The following is a 12,692-nucleotide window of genomic DNA, read 5'->3' as shown; positions in this document are numbered from 1 at the left end:
GCAAGAAAGGCAAAGAGAAAAAAAGAGAATGAAAAAGGAAAACTTAACTAAGCATCAAATAGTTGTGGAAAAAATATCAAATTTTCCAACACATATGTAATTGGAATGCTAGAAGAAAGGAAGGTGAACAGAGTAGAAGAAACATGTAAAGAAAGAATGATTGAAAAATTTCCAAAATTAATGACAAAGAACTACCCATCCAAGAATTCAAGTGGATCAGAGAATACCAAACAAGATCAGTATAAGACAAAGAAAAAAACAGCAGTGACAACAAAAGACTACACTAGAAATACCCTATTCTAACTTCTGAAACAGACAAAATCTGAAGGCAGTTGGAGGTTGGTGTGGTGGAAAGCACATTAGTTACAGAGAAATAATGAAAAGAATGACAACTAATTTCTTTACAGAAACTATGCAAACAAGAAGACAATGGAGTGATATATTTGAAAAGCTGAAAATAAAAAATATATATATATATAAATAAATCAACCCATAATTCTAGCCAAGCCAATATATCCTTCAGTAATGAAGGATAAAGATATTTTTCTAGGTAAGCAAAACTGAAATTTTCCATTTCCAACAGACCTATTCAATAAGAGATGTTAGAATTATTCAGAGATATGGACTATGATATATGTCAGAAAATTGTTTCTACACAAAGAATTAAAGAGTGTTAGAAGCGGGATACACAAAAGTAAAATATTTTCCCTATGTTTGAATGATCTAAGGGAAGAATAAATGAACATGAAGCTGTGTCATTAAAAATTATACAAACTCAGAAAAAGAGAGAAAAACAAGTAGACAAGTAAACAAACAACTTAACTCAACATCCAAGATTTAGGAACAAATATCACACAGTCCAACATTCATGTGATTGGACTCATAGAAAAGAGAAAAGTAAACTCACCATTTAAAGAAATAATAGAACATCATATTTTGTGTTTATGCTGGCATATGTGCAAATGAAATTTATGACATCAATGACAGAGAAATGAGAGGGAGGAATTTTAGGCTAAACTGTTACACGAGCCTCATATTAAATGTGAAGCATATATTATTTGAAGATATAATAATTAGATCTTTAATTTCAGTGTTTCGTAGTTATCCATATACAGATACTAGACATGTTGTTTGTGGTGAAAGCCAATATAAGCAAAGTAACCAAAAACAACTGTCCAATTGGGGAGAAACATTTGGAAATTTATAGTACAGAGAAATAATTAATATTACTAGTATTAAAACACTTAAAACTGATGCGTAAAGGAACAAAACCACGATAAAAAAAGAAAAATATATGATCTTAGAACTCAACAAAAAATATAAAAATGGATTTTGAATATATGAAAACCTTTGCAATATTACTCGTATTTGTGAAAATGCAAATCAAAACCCTGCAATATTGTATCTCACCCATTATATTGGGAAATATTTAAAAGTGTGAAAAATATTTTATTGACGAGTCCATGCAGCTAGGCATTCTCAACATTGTTGGTGGAAATGCAAACTGGTACAACATTTGCTGAGAGATTTTTGGCAATACCTAAAAAATTTAAAAGACACCATTTGATCCAGAAATCTCACTTCTAGGGATTTAACCTGAAGATACATTTCCTATGCAAGGAAAATATATGTAACGAAGGTCATCATTATAGCATTGTTGTAATTACAAAGTAGTGGAAGTAACCTAAATATGTATATAGAGGAAAAGTTGAATAAACTATGGTAACACTATTGTCAACACAGTTCAGCTTTAGCAAAGAATGAGAGAGATGCTTCTGAAATGATATGGAAGCGAGCCAATGACTTGAAAATAATGAGAACAACAAAAACAGGGAGGCTTCTTGTCTCAGCTCCAACTCATAAAGAGATTGGAAGCTGTCACTCTCATCCTTACAGCCAAGAAAGGCTGAACAAACTGAATAACAATGACTTTTCTTAGTCCCATCAGATAACTGAGGTCTCAGGGCAAATTGCCAATCAGAAATGTGGAGAGACAGGCACATCCAGAGTGACACAGATGAGGTCTGTTTACCTGGAGCAGTGCTGACATTTAATGGCAATTTTGATGAGGTTTCACAGGCTGAAAGTGGACTAACTTGAGAGTCAGAAGCTCCTGTAGGATATGTTTTCATATATTTAAATCTTTGATTTTTCTTATTCCGAGTTTTGCAGTTTTCGGTATACAGGTCCTGTACATATTATGTTATATTTAAACAAATACTTCATTTTAAAAAAATTCAAATTCCTATTGCCAATTGCTGGTATAAAAGAAATATAGCAGTATTTGCTTATTACTTTCAGGAATTATTTTTGTGGATTCTTTGGTGTTTTTTATATTGACAATCATACCAAATGCAAAAAAAATGAAGTTTTCTGTTCTTTAATTATGTGACTGTTTAAGAAGATACTTTTCTGCTTGACATTATTTCTGTCATATACTGTGAGGGTCGTGATGTAGATCTTTGATAGTTTTCAACATATTCTTCTATAGTCATTTCCATATATATATTTTTTTTTAACTCAGGAAGTATTTAAAAGATATCTCTTTCATTGTATGTGTTGTTGGGGATAAAAAGGAAATATGATTGATTTGCTCAATGTTGTGTTTGTTCAATGATATTTCCATTTTTGTAATTGGAGATTTTTGTTTTAGTCTGATATTTGGTATATTTCTCCTTTCTCTTTCCCTCTCCTGATGCTTTTTTTAAAATTGGATAACACTTGCTTGATATATTCTTGTAGCTTCAGTGTAAAAGTATTTCTTCTTCCACGTATTCATTATTTATTGAATATTTAGCAAAATTATATGATACGTGCAATTTCAATCTTACTTTACTTTTACCGTTAATTAGCCCAACCATGATATGCCTTAGTTTTAGCCATTTTGCTTTCATTTTTTGCATAATAATCAAATTTCTCAACAACGTGATGATTCATTTATTTATTCTTGAGGAAACTATTTCATTATGTAGTAGAACAATTTTTCAGTCCGTTTGTTGTGTTCTTATATTTTTCTCTGAATTTAGAAGCTTAGATTTTCTTTCATGTTTTTATTCAGCTTTCTAATAATTTTATTTTGTGATATATTGTATAGTGTACTATTTTTTGTGTTCCAAAATCACATATTTAAATAATTTTTTCAAGTTTCCAAGGTATCTTTGGATACCACCTATCAGTCAAATTACCTTGGGAATCACATTTTCAGTTAATAATGCCATCAAATGATTCAGCAAAAATCCCAAGTGTTCTCCATTCCTCAATTTCTTTCATTTCCTACCTTAGCAAGCTTTATGAAGTCTGAAACCAGAATGTAGCTAACAGACAACTTTCTCTACCATCTTTTGCCTACCACCATCCTGGCTTCTTAGTCTTCTTGCCTCTATAAAAATGCATCCTCTTTTGAAAAATGTGAAACAATTCAAGCCATTTTTTTGTTTAACCTATTAAATAAATCGCTTTTATAATTTAGTTCACATTAAGGCAACAAAGGTATTATTTCATCTGACTCTTTCTTATCCCTCCAATATTTGGTTTTCACTATTCATTTAGCAACCCCAATATCTGCCCTTTAGTCTTCAGTCTCTATTATTGAACCTCTGTCAGCCTCAGAGCTATTGCCTGGTTCTCTTCTTTCCTAGCATTCTTCCCAGACTTTTATGCTTCAGTTCTCAACAAAACTTTTGTATTAAGCCTGTCATATAATTGATACTCAATGAATGTTAGCCACTGTTTAATAGCTACCTTAGGACTAAGATGAAATGAACATTGCTTGAATTCATAAAAGGTTTCTGCTATGATTCCTGCTATTTCCCTTTAAAATGCTTCCGAATAGGCAGGGTAACCTGTTTGGGCTATTAAGCTTTAAATACAGGGGCAGTCTAATGCGCAAACTGATAATCCATACTACATGGAAAGTTAGATAACATATTAGAAAGTCCACACGTGAGACATTGCTGTTATAATCACTTTTGTTCTTCACATCCAAATCAACACCAGAAACATCACATATTAAAATTGTGAACATCATCACCATCCATTAGCAAAACTTTTTCATCACTACAGTGATAGTAGCACAATATTGTGAATGCAATAAACATCACTGAATTCTATATTTGATAGGGGTTAAAATGGGAAAACTTTATATTGGATATATGTTACCAGAATAAAATTTTTCACAAGCCGTAGAACTATACAACACAAACAGTGAACCCTAATGTAAACTGTGGACTATAGATAGTTGTATAATTACAATAATACTGCTCTTCAGTTGTTAACAGAAGGACCATACTAATGCAAAGTATTTATAAAAATGGCATGTGTGCGGGGGGTATATGGGAAAATTTTTCTACAAATTTTCTAATAAACAATAAATAAAATTGTCAATGCCCTAAGTGGGCTTTGATCGGTGAAAACTGCAACTTTTGCTATCATGATGGAAGTTGGAAAGAGTTCTCATTGAGATATGCATTTTGGAGATTCTCTCCATCTTTGCATGAGGTGGGTATAAAGAATTAATGAGGTCTTTCAGAATAGTGTCTTAAATATTTCGGAAATAATCCTCAGAAATGCATGTACAGGTAATATGAATCCTGTGAAGCCTGCACAGAATTCTTGTTGCCTGATGTCAATTATGAGGACAGTAGAATTTTTTATCTATAATTCTGTCATTTCTTCTTTAAGTGAAACCTTTTGATCTAATAACTAAGTTATCTTTTAAATTAGGTGTAAATTATTTGTGATGTCACAAAGAAATATACTCTAATACAAAGCAGTAATAAATATGTATATTTTTAAAATGTGTAATTAACGTAAAATAATTATGATACCCTAATCATGTTTAATTCCAGAATGTGTAGGTTAAGGGTGATTTAGGTTTTCTTCCTTTCTTTCTTTTTGTGAAACTAAAACAGAAGAACTTTCTCTTTGTTCTTCACTCCTCCAATCACACTGAGTTGCTTTTCTCTAAAAAAAGTAGACACTTCCCTGAATTTTATGTGTATCTTTATAGTCCATGTATTCATTTTTTAGCAGTTATATATGCGTTCATTAACAGTTGCAGCAAAAGTTTGCTTACCAGACCATCAATTAACATATTCACTACATTAGCATATAGCCTTCCTGCCCTTTGTTAAATAAAGATTTCTAAAGAATACTGAACATTTATAGTTCATAAAATACTTTCTGCTAGTGCACTTCACCCACCAACTGAATTGTAGGCTTATTAAAATTCAGGCTATTTCTGCCCTATATACTTCATTTGAATTTATAGTTTTTAATAGATATTTGTAACTAATGAAATACAGATACAATAGAAATAATTTTTGCTGTAAAATTAAAGTTCAATGCCTTGAAATTGCCAAAATTAACATTAGCATAAGAAAGACATCTGCATAAGTTTTGGAGAAATATGCAAATCTAGAGGGATCCTATACTTGGATTGACAAGGAAATGTCCTTAAATTCTTTCTCTAAAGAGAATAAAATGGGTATTGTTTATAATGGTCTGGATTATAAAATAAAAATGAACCCTATATGGGATTCCAAGCAATGGATACATGTGAGAATAAACAAATCATTAAGCCCTAAAGCAAACTATGAATAAATACATATTTATATCTTTAGAGATAAAAATAAACATTCATATAATTTTTATAATTATGCTTTATTTTTCAATTTTTCAATTAACAAACAAATTTATGGGTAACAATTTGAAAAGATGTTGCTTAAATAATTTTATGGGGTCACATTAATTCATAATATGTATGTTTTCAATATTTCTGCTATCACGCTTTTAACATTACCTATGTTGAACTTGACAGTTTGTCAATTGCGTACATTATTCCTCATATGCTGTATAATGATCATCTTTTCTTCCACAGAAATAAATTTAGAATTGCTATCTTTATAGTCAAATGCAAGAGTTTCTCAGGAACTGGTATCCTTGTTCTGATTTGAGCATTAATTAATCTGCTTCTTCCTATATGGTATCATACTTCTTGAAGTTTTTTGATGGATTTTTTCAAGTTCAAGAAATTCTCTTCCATTTTTAGTTTGCTAAACATTTCTGTCATGAATGACTGAATGGGAGATTTATTTTTTCTGAAAACATTAAGGCTATCTTTTTAAAATACCCTTTCTTTAAGTTTGAAGCATAACTGCATTGCTGGACTAACCTCTACTTGGTAATGTATTGCTTTTATTTTACATGGCTGGATTCTGTTCTATCATTTAATTTTTAGTTTTTAAATCAATAGTAATAAATCGGCATTTTATTTTTTATTGTATTGCAAGTTACTAGTTTATGACAGTCATATCAGCCTTAGAAAATGATGTGGGACCTATATATCTGTCTATATTGCATCTTATAAGGATCATTATTTTCATAAGCATTCAGTAAATTCACCTTTTCCATTGTATGAGCTTGTTGAGTTCAGAACAGAATGCACAGACTCTGAAAACAAGGTGCAGAATAAGTTCATTGAACGAAGTGGCATGCGTGTGGATTGGAACTAAACAAAGTTGCTGCTCAAAGCATAGTGGCAGAGAAATAGTTAATATGCCTGCTTAGAACAAAAAATGAGTATAGTGGAATAAGAAGAGAGAGGCAAGGAGTAATTGAGCTATGTGAGTTGTCTGAGACAGCACGTCCTTGGGTCATGGATCATAAATTTAGAAAAACTACCCTGCCAGGGTGTTTATGTAGAAGTGCACTATCTAGTGAGGATGAGCAGAATTGCTGGTGTCTACATGACATGTTTGCAATAGTTCCTCCTCTCCCATAGAGGCAAGGGTCTTACTTTAACACTGCAAAGGATGTAGGTATGTCAGCTACTTCAGTTTTTGTTCAGCTTCTCTGTAGTTTTCTGGGAAATGGGGGAATTCATGCAGATCAAGTTGGTTAGTAAATGTATTTACCATTCCATTCTCATGGAACAAATATCTTTGTTGTGGTCTGTCAAATGTTTTGAAGTACCTCTTCAATCTGTGTTCTGTTTATTGGTATAGTCAGGTTTCTTTGTTTTTTAAATAAATTAATGATATTTGATTATGTCAATTTCATCACAGCTTTCAAAAATCTATTGGAATTTTCACAATATTCCTTACTCCTCTTTTTTTTGGTAGTCTCTATGGCATCTCTAATTATGTCTCCCTTTTCTTTCATAAAATTACAAATTAGTACCCTCCCTCACTTTTCATTGATTTTTCTTGCCAAGAGTTTATATATATTATTAATCCCTCTACTTTTGATTCTACTTATTAACTTTTGCACTTTATTCATTCTATTTTCCTATTTTCTAGATGACTGAATTTAATCCTTATATATTTTAAATCCTGTATGTATTTTCAGTCTTCCACCAATTTTATTATATGTGTTTATTTAGCAATATTATATTCAAAATATAGTAATATACATCCTTCAGTTTTACATACAGTACTTGTTTAAGTTTGTTAATGCTGTTGAAAATGCAGTATACCAGAAATGGGCTGGCTTTTATAAATGGAATATTAAGTTACAAATTTATATTTCTAAGGCCATAAAAATGTCCAAGCTAAGGAATCCAGAGAAAGATACTTTCACTCAAGAAAGGCCCATCTGGGAAGGCACATGGCTGGCATCTGCTGGTCCTTTGGCTTCTGGTTTCAAACAGCTTCCCTAGGGGCATTTTCTTTCTGCATCTCCAGTGGTCTTGGTCTGGGTTGGCTCTGAGCTTTTTCCAAAATAGTTCCTTCTTAAAGGACTCCAATAAGCGACCTACCTTAAATGGGTAGAGACACATCTCTATGGAAACCACTTAATTAAAAGGTCCCACCCTAAATAAAATTGAATCAGGATTCAAGAAATGGCTTTCTGCAGTACACAATAGTTTCAAAGTGGCGAAGCACTTTTATTCATTTATTTAAATATTTTTTCTCATCTAATTCTTAACACTTGGGAAATATGAATAGCCAAAATGAAAAATAATTCCTGCCCCTACAGAGTGCAGGGGAGGAGAAGAATAAGAAATTTAAAAGATCATAAATAAGCAAATTCATGGCTATGTTAGAAAACAATTAATATTAAGGAGGATATAAAATATAGATCGGGATAAGAGGGAGTTGCAGAACTAGGATAGTGTCAGAGCAATGAAACATCAAATAAGAAGACCATACTACTTACATGGATAAAGAATAACTCTGGCTATTGTTAAGTATAGATGAAAGGGAGGCAGGGAAGAATCCGGGATGCTCTGAGACATCATGGTGGCTCTGAAAAGGTGTTACAGTAGTGACATTGGATCTATCTTTTAAATTAGGGAAGACGAGACACACATTGGAGTGTCAGAGAAAAAGAAGAGACACATACGATTCCAGAGTTTTTAACTCGATCAAATGAAAAAATGATTGGCCATCAGTAGAGACATATAGAGCTTTAGAAGTGGAACAAGAAAATATTTTTAATTCATTTTTAAATTGTTTGGTATAAGATCTGTTTCAGACATCCAGTTGGAAATATGGAATGAGTAGGTGGGTATTGGTCTAGATTTCAAGAGAGGTCTGGTTAAGAGATATAAATTTGGAATTCGTGAGCGTTGATATCGGTTATAAAACTATTAGAATGGATGGAGTTATCAAATAAGAATGCATAAATTAGAAAGAGGATCTCAAAGAGGGCCCTAAGGAATTTCTACATGCAAAGTTTGGGTAGAAGAGAAGAAACCACCAAGAGAGACTTGGAAAGAATAACTAGAGAGAGAGAGAGGAGGAAAATAAAATAGTCTACTGTTCCGGAAATGAAATGAAGAAAGCCCATCAAGGAAGGAATGATAAGCAATGTCAAATGTCAAGAAAGACGTGAGATATGTAAACATGTGAAATAGCCATTGCATTAAGCAACATAGATATCATAGCTGACCTTCACAAGAACTCTTGTTTATATTTTATTTTGGGATGGTGTGCTAGTGTAAGCACAAGGCCAATCAAATAGTGAAGGATAGGGCAAGTTGTTGTGAATCAAAGGATTATGTATCTAAGAGGGATTAAATCATTATGCCTGTTGGAACATTAGAGTGAGTGAACTAGCAGAGAGAAGCTGTGATCACGGAGTGGGATACATGAAATTGGAATTATAGAAATATTACAATAACTGACAATTATGAGTTCTGTGATATAACCATGTAAGTGACTGAATTAGAGATATGGACAAAATCATTAAAGCTATAGCATTCAAGGAATTGAATTCCCAGGGAGTTGGAAGGGCAATCTCTGTATTATTGAAACTTCGAAGAATTTCAACTGTGTGAAATGTGATGGAGTAATTGTGCCAGAGCACAGTAACTAAAATCACTGGAAAATGAAGGCTAATGTTCCAGGCTAAGCAGATGACAGTAAGAAAGTGTTGTAATTGATATAATCTTTTGACCTGAAATTCATAGAGGAAGGATTTTTAAGAACGGTTTTGTAGTTATATTTCTTTTTATCCATTCCTTAATTTTCTACCTTCTTAAATCATTCTGGTTTAGATAGTACTGAAACAGTATGTAACTATAACGGTTTAAATACAATCGAAGGGTCTCTATTCAGAGATTTTAACCACTTTACATTAATTATTACTACTAATATATTTTAATTTATTTCTATCATTTATTTTGTTTTCTATTGACTAAGTTTTCCTTTTCTCCTTGAATAACTTATGTCAGATTGTAGTTCTTAACAGAGGCTATTTTGTCTCCCTCCTCCCGCCCTGCGGCCTTTGGCAATATCTTGAGATATTTGTAGTTGTCACAACAGGCAGGGGAATGATACTGGAATCAACAAGGTAGCCTGGGATGCTGCTGAGCATCTGGCAATGCATAGAACAGCCTCCTACAAAAAAAGAAATATCTGACCCAAAATGTCAAAGTCTGAGGAGATGTCTTTGCTGAATTATAAAGGATTTTTCTGGTTATCTCTTTTTGAATTCATCAGTTCTCACTTTACCTATCCAGTATGAACTTCAGATTCTCCATGAATCATTTTCTAACTTCAAAGACTATGATTTTTAGATTCTGTGTTTTGAGTTATCAACTAGACCTTTTAATTTTTATTATAGCTTTTTCATCCTTGTTAATTCCTTTCATTCTTTTATCACTTTTCACCTTTTGGTCACAGGATGGCTGTTCAATCCTGTTTCTCATACTGTCCTAGGTGGGAATAAGATGAATGAAGTACCCAAATCTGAAGGGGTTCTGTCTTTTCAAAGAGTTCTCTTGACTTGCTCAGTTGTGGCTTCAAGAACAACTGCAGAAAAAGAGGCTGCAGTGCATCTCAGTCACCCACCTTGGAAATAGAAGACAAGGAGAACTATGGAGGGGGTTGCAGAAGTGGATGTGCAAGGTGCAATGGGTGGGCTGTGGCAGCCGAGGAGTTGCTCTGCCCAGACATTCTTTAAAGCACATCCTCTATGTGTAGAAGAATTGACTATCAGCTTTCAGTAGCTGCCCCATTGGTTCTTTCACAGCATTCCAACAAAGGCTGAGCCTGGCAGAGGTGTAAGAGCGATCCAGTTCCTGCTGGATTCAGGTTTCATTCACAGGGCAGCTATTTGCCCACAGAAACTTTTTCAGAACTGGGATGTGGACTAAGACCTTTCTAACCCAGTCAATCTTTTACAGTGTCATACCTACATTGAGACCTAATGTTTCTCCCTGTCTACTCCTGCCCCTTTCCCCTTTATGCTTCACATATCTTTCCCCATTGTTTCTGTTTGATTTCTCCCATGTGGACATGACAAATAGCATGTCTTGTGGCTGTTGGTGATTGGTTGCCTGCTTATATCTTGGAGTTTGTGCAGGTCCTTTGTCATGTAGTTTTTGGAAATGTTGTTCAAGAGGTTTTTGTTATCCTGTCTAGTTGCTCCATATGTTTTCCACATTGGGATTTGGGAAGATCCCCAGATCTAGGCTGGTACAGTGCTACCATATTCCCAGAATTTAAACTTTTCAATGTTTGAAGGTAAAAGTCTAGTCCTTTGTTATGTCTATTAACTATATGATAGACCTGTTCAAAAGAAATGCTGAGATATATAACTTTCTCAATTTTTCAAGAAGTTTAGAGAACATAGAAGATTTGTAAAATTACTTCTAAGCCATAAGTAAAGAAAAAAAGAAGCTGCATTCAAGAAAGTTGACAGTATTATTGCAACAAACATCAATAACTTCACAAAAATTAATGGGCTGAATTCATGTATAGATAATTTCCTTGGATAATTTCCACAAAGCTGACAGGAAAGTTATAAATAAGAGTAGAGGAATCATAATATATTGTTCTTTTGTACTAGGAAATAAAAATTTTATATATAAAATTCATATTAATCTCTGAGTTATTAATGGTTAACAGCATCAACTTCAGAATAAATTTTTCTTGCATTCAGCAAATTCTCACAGTTCTAAGAGTATGCAAGATACCGGTATCCAGAAGAAATTGAAATTTATCCTTTATTTCAGCCAGTTATATATAAAATTTTCATCCATTATGTATATGTATTTTCTAGGGAGAAGGAGAATATAAATACTCAGATGAAAGTTCTACAGCATGGCTCACAATTCTCATACAAAAGGAAATGTCATTGTAAGAACTGGAGTCATTTTGACACAGGGCGGTAAAACAGAGAAAATTCCTAAGTATCAGAAAGCAGTTAAAGCTGCCCTTGGAGAACTGTAACTTACATGACTGGCACTTAAAAGAGAGATAATAATTTGCGTAGACACTGAGCTTGGCAGAGCTGTGGGGATAATACATCTTTTCAATCTCAAATATTATTTCATTTTTGGTTCTTTCTCTACTGCAATATTAACTGTTGATGCCATGTTACCTCGGAGACCTTGACCAACATGTGGAAAATAGTGAGCCTCATCTTCCTATAACTTGAAGAATTTGGTAATTTATATAGGAGAAATATCTGTGCAATCAATGTCCTCATCACTGCTTGAAAGCTGCAGTCTCCTAAAAACAAAACAAAATAAAAACTAATGCTATGTTAGGCAGAGTCATGGGTTGGGCTGCAGAATATTTTAAAGTACAGTAAGAGAAGGTTGTTTCTGTTTTCATCCAGGAAGATTTTATGAGATCAGGTGAATAGAGGTCTATGAAGCAAAATCATGGCAGTCTGAAACCTAATCCTGATTTCTCCAGATTTGTTTTTCACAATTATATGCAGGTGTTATCCTACAGCTTTCATAATGTTAAATACACTTATGCAGCATGTCACGAATTACTAATCCATTAAACTCTGATTACCAATACACTCATCTTATAGTCTTTGTGTAATGCACTGTTTGCAACAGCTTTTGGGTGTCCTGGTTCCTTCCATTATACTAGGCACATTGGTAATTGTCTTTTTTGAAATGAAACCAAGTGCTTAAAGCTTCAACTTTTTGTCTTTGTAACAAAAGCACTGTGTGCCTTACCTGTCTGGGAGAGGGTCAATCTTATCTCATAATATGGTTCTGGAGGAGGCATGTTGAAACTTCCTAAAGAGATTTTTTAAATCCCTTATTTCTTACAGTCCCCAACGAAAATGTACCATCTGTCCTACTCTCTAACAATTTGAACAGAAACAAGAAGGCCAGGAGAATTGCTGGGTATCAATAGCCAGCCCATCTACTCCTTTCTTCCTTACCAGGCCACCAATAAAACTTATACCCAAAGCCGTTTTGAGGGGTACAGCCAAAGGCA

The sequence above is a fragment of the Tamandua tetradactyla genome, chromosome 21 (assembly GCF_023851605.1).
Source record: "Tamandua tetradactyla isolate mTamTet1 chromosome 21, mTamTet1.pri, whole genome shotgun sequence".
Classification (NCBI taxonomy): Eukaryota; Metazoa; Chordata; class Mammalia; order Pilosa; family Myrmecophagidae; genus Tamandua; species Tamandua tetradactyla.
Note: the sequence above shows the minus strand (reverse complement) of the source record.